The sequence below is a fragment of the Saccopteryx leptura genome, chromosome 9, assembly GCF_036850995.1.
Source record: "Saccopteryx leptura isolate mSacLep1 chromosome 9, mSacLep1_pri_phased_curated, whole genome shotgun sequence".
NCBI classification, from domain to species: domain Eukaryota; kingdom Metazoa; phylum Chordata; class Mammalia; order Chiroptera; family Emballonuridae; genus Saccopteryx; species Saccopteryx leptura.
This window is the reverse complement of record NC_089511.1, coordinates 30,804,431-30,809,646: the sequence shown is the minus strand read 5'-3', so window position 1 is coordinate 30,809,646 and position 5,216 is coordinate 30,804,431. Positions and strand designations below refer to the sequence as shown.

The 5,216-nt window shown below is 47.7% G+C and overlaps 1 pseudogene; it reads left to right on the top strand.

Moving 5' to 3' along the window:
- Positions 1 to 2,928: 2,928 nt before the first annotated feature.
- LOC136381171 (microtubule-associated protein RP/EB family member 2-like) lies at positions 2,929 to 4,109 on the top strand (annotated as a pseudogene).
- Positions 4,110 to 5,216: the final 1,107 nt, after the last annotated feature.

Here is a 5,216-nt window from a genome sequence, read left to right as displayed (position 1 = left end):
GAAAAATGATCCAAGCAAACAGGCATATACATCAGTGTCTTGAGAGCTGGCCCTCCCCAACTCTCTCCTGGCCCGTCACCTCCCTCAGCCACACAGCATAGTGTCTGCAGGGGACGTTCTCTCACAGATCAGACCTTTGCAACAAGTCTGAATTAAGCTGCCAACCAGCCATCTAGATCACCAATTTGTATTGGGCCAAATGTCACTGACAAGGTGCATTAGTTCACTGTCACAGCAGCGACAAAGTACCACTAACCGGTTTACTTGAAACAACAAATTCATTCTCTAATAATTCAGGAAGCCAGAAATCCAACAGCAAGGCATCGGCAAGTTGGTTCCTTCCGGAGGCTGTTTCATGCCTTGTTCCATGCTTCCGGAAGCTGCAGCAACCCTTGGCGTCCCTTGGTGTGTACATGCATTACTCCAGCCTGTGCTTCTGATGTCACGTGACATCTCCCTGGGTGTCTCTGTGTCTTCACACCATCTTCCCTCTGTGTTTGTCTGTGTTCCTCTCTTTATAAGAACACCAGTCCTTGGATTTAGGGTCCACCCTAACCCATTTTAATTATATTGTCAAGAACCCTATTTCAAAATATGGTGACATTCTAAGGTTCTGGGTGGACATGAATATGGGGGTGACACTATTCAACCTGGTATGCAAAGGAACAGACAAGATGGAGAAAACTGGGTTAGTCCAGATCTCCAAAAAAAAAAATTGGAATGGCCAGATAGCTCACCTGATGGCTGACAAGTTTACTGCGGGGGTGAAGGTGAGACCCTCCCAGGACATGCTCAGGTAAGAGTGCATGGCGGCTAAACTGCTCTCTGAGGACAGTGAGTCTTCTCAAAAGCCAGCTGTGGGCGACTGTACTTTCCGAGACATCTGTCCATCCCCTTTGCTCTTTCACAATGTGACAGTGACATTTGTCCATTGAGAGGTGGGGTCCATGTTCCTCTTCTTTGAACCTGGCCAATCCTTGTAACTTTTTATAACTGACAGTGTGGCAGAGGGGACAATGCACAACAGCTTCAACCCGGCTTGGGGCACATACCTTGGGAGTCCCAAACTGACTTAAGAAGACCAGCTACCCTTGCCTGGCCTGTGGTGGTGCAGTAGATAAAGCATTAACCTAGAATGCTGAGGTCACCAGTTCAAAACCTGGCTTTGTGCAGTCAAGGTACATATATGAGTTGATACTTATTAATCCACCCTCCCTCTCCTCTCTCTGTAAAATCAATATATCAAAATCTTGAATTAGACCGAGTGGTGGCGCAGTGGATAGGGTGTCAGACTGGGATGTGGAGGACCCAGGTTCAAGACCCCAAGGTCGCCAGCTTGAGCGTGGGTTCATCTGGTTTGGGCAAAGTTCACCAGCTTGGACCCAAGGTCGCTGGCTTGAGCAAGGGGTTACTCAGACTGCTGAAGTCCCACGGTCAAGGCACATATGAGAAAGCAATCAATGAACAACTAAGGTGTCGCAACGAAAAACTGATGATTGATGCTTCTCTCTCTCTCTGTTCCTGTCTGTCTATCCCTATCTGTTCCTCTCTCTGACTCTCTCTCTGTCTCTGTAAAACAAAGAAAATCTTTAATTAAAAAAGACCAGCTACCCTGAACTCACCATGCTGGAAAGACTGCACAGAGAGACTGCACGAAAAGAGAGGTGCCTGGAGAGCCCCAACTGCTCCAGCCCCCTCGAGTCACGTCTTTCCAACCCAAGCACATCTTCTTGCACAAGAGTGAAGAAGCCTTCCAGGTGACTCCGACCTAAGTCAGCACCCACCTGCCACTGCTTAGGAGACCCTGAGCCAGACTGCCCCACCATTCCTGAATTCCAGACCCACAGAAACTATGAGAGATAATCAGTGTATACTGTGCTTTTCAATTTTTTTTAATTTTTATTTATTGATTTTAGCAAGAGAGGAAGGAAGAGAGAGAGAGAGACACACACACACACACACACACACACAGAAGCATTGAGCTGTTCATGTATGCGCTTTGACTGGGGTTTGAACCAGCAACCTCTGTGCTTCAGGACAATGCTCTAACCAACCCAGATAGGGTTGTACTATGGTTTTTAAATCACTAAGTTTGGAAATGATGTTATGCAGCAATAGCTAACCAGTACAAGGTGGTTTGCTTTGTTGAGTGGGGCTTGCAGTTTGGGGCAGAGCAGAATTGTTCAGGCCAACAGAAGAGGGTCAGGACTCTGCCATCTGGACATCTTCCTCTTTGCCCTTTACTAGGACCTCTTCTTTTGCCTCTCCTCTAAATAAAACCTGAAGAAGGATTTTTAAATGTTCACCTGAAGGGACATTGTATGATCAGCCTGTATTCCAGTGTGGCACTCCTTTGCATAGGCTATTCCCACTGTCAGGAGGTCTCTGCTTTCTTACTCTTTCCTCTATGGAATGAATTCTGTTTTAGCCCATTAAGATTCAGCTCGTGATGTTAAGGAGAAGGACAGGACAAATTCTACACACGATGTTATTTAAACTAACAGATGAGTTGAGAATTGCTTTAAAGAAATAATGGAGGCCTGACTTATGGTGGCGCAGTGGATAAAGTGTCAACCTGGAAATGCTGAGGTCGCCGGTTTGAAACTCTGGGCTTGCCTGGTCAAGGCACATATGGGAGTTGATGCTTCCAGCTCCTCCCCTCCTTCTCTCTCTCTCTCTCTCTCCTCTCTCTCTCTCTGTCTCTCTGTCTCTCTCTCTCTCTCTGTCTCTCCCTCTCCTCTCTAAAATGAATAAATAAAAAATAAAATAAAAATTTATAAAGTGTATGTCTTTTTAAAAAAATAATGAAAAAAAAAAAAAAGAAAGAACGGAGGCAGTCCCTCCCGTCTTGATTGAGGTTTGGACGCAGCTCCTGCTTCTAACCTGCAAGGACCCCAGGCTTACAACTTGGCTGAACAAGACTGTAGAATGAAACAGAACAGAGACCAAAAAGCATCCCATTTCTCAGAGGAACAGTTCATCTCGACAGCCAGCAAGAGACTGTGGATGCTCAAGCTGGGGAACAGCAGTCTGTGTATTCTACCTCGATAACCCAAGAGACTATGAGCAGACCTGACATCACTGCGTGGGTTAATGACATAGTATCTTTAAACTACACAAAAGTGGATCAGCTTTGCCAGACCAGGCAGTGGCGCGGTGGATAGAGCATCGGACTGGGATGCAGAGGACCCAGGTTCGGGACCCCGAGGTCGCCAGCTTGAGCGCAGGCTCATCTGGTTTGAGCAAAAGCTCACCAGCTTGGACCCAAGGTCACTGGCTTGAGCAAGGGGTCACTCGGTCTGGTGAAGGCCCATGGTCAAGGCACATATGAGAAAGCAATCAATGAACAACTAAGGTGTTGCAACACGCAATGAAAACCTAATGATTGATGCTCCTCATCTCTCTGTTCCTGTCTGTCTGTCCCTGTCTATCCCTCTCTCTCTCTCTCTCTCTCTGTCTCTGAAAAAAAAAAAAAAAGTGGATCAGCTTTGTTCAGGAGTGGCCTATTGCCAGTTCATGGACATGCTCTTTCCTGCATTAGTTTGAAGAAAGTAAAATTTCAAGCAAAGTTGGATCATGAGTATATTCACAATTTTAAACTTCTGCAAGCATCCTCTAAGTGAATGAATGTTGATAACGTAATTCCAGTGGAGAAACTGGTGAAATGGCATTTCCAAGACAACCTGGATATTATTCAGTGGTTTAAGAAACTCTACGATGCTAGCTATGACGGGAAGGAGTATGACCCCGCAGAAGCTCGGCAAGGGCAAATCGCAAAAAGCTCTTCAGCCAAAAGAGCCTCATCCAGCGGCCCAGCGGCTCAGCGGCCAGATCCGATAAAGATCTGGACACACAGGTCATACAGCTTTAATGAAAAGGTACATTCGTTAAAACTTGCCCTTGAAGGTGTGGAAAAGGAAAGAGATTTCTACTTTGGGAAGTTGAGAGAGATGGAGCTGCTCTCCCAAGAACAGGGGCAGAACGACAACCTGGTACAGTGACTAATGGAAGTCCTCGACGCCTCAGACAAGCCCGAGGGCCACCCGGAGGAGCCCGAAGCAGAGGAACAAGTCCACGAACAGCAGCCCCAGCAGCAGGAAGAGTACTGACCAGTCCTGGCAGCTCTGGACGCTTCCAGTTTGTGTGGGAACTTTTCTTCCGGAGCATTGGAACACGTGTGGCCTCAAGCTCAACAGAAACCAGTTGTTCCCAGTCTGCCGGTAACATCAACGCACTGTCGCATACACACACCAGCCACTGCCCTCGGTCCCCATTTCCTTTGCCAGGACACACAGCAGCCGCCCATGTGGCGGCCTGAGAGGTCATGGAGTCACATACCTTCAACTTCACCACTTGGCTGCGTGAGATTGGTTCTGCTCTTTTTCTTTCTTTCCAGAACAACTTTCCCCACCCCCCTACCGCCACCAACACCCCCTTTTTCTTCTGGCGTGAAACAATGGCAATTTGATATATGGTATTTACATTGGCATTTCTCAACCCAGTGTCACTAGATGTCACACACATTTGTGGTGCTTTGATGTTTGCAAGTCTAACCTCTGAACATAAATTTGGTAAAAAAAATAATAAACTGGAACAAAGGGAAAGAGATACTTGATACGAAAGCCATAATGACAGTGACTTGTTTCATACGGAAAAACGTGGAGTCAGCTTCTCCCTCCGCTCACAACACTGAAGGGAAAGAGAGACCAGATTCAGAACTAGGACTGCAGGGCCCAGCAGCGTTCGTACGTCAGCACATTAGACAACCACACGGTGTGCTGCTGTTGGTGTTTTTCTTGAGTGAATGTCTCTCAGAACTATCTCAACTTCACCCTCTAATGCTTGTCCCCGCCCGCCCACCCCCACCCAGGTGTTCATGCTATTTTCTTTCTCAGGGTCCTCTTTGGTGGGCAGCCACTCTCCCCAAGATGCCATCATCTGTTATCGACAGTCCAGAGGGGTCTGCACAGGTGCAGGTCCTCCCGCCTCCAGTGCGGGGTTCAGTGCCCATCCTGCCACCCGCACTGGGGTGTGCCGCCCGGAGTGCTGGGTTCTGAATCATGCTGCACGCTTGGGAAGGGAAGGCCTTATTAATAGGAGGACAATTCCAAGGAAGCGTCATGGTTTGAAGTCCAGTGTTGACACTGGCGTGGCAGCACAGAATAACCTCTGACTCCCAGCACCTTCTGGGACAAGGAGTTTCCCCTCTTTAACAC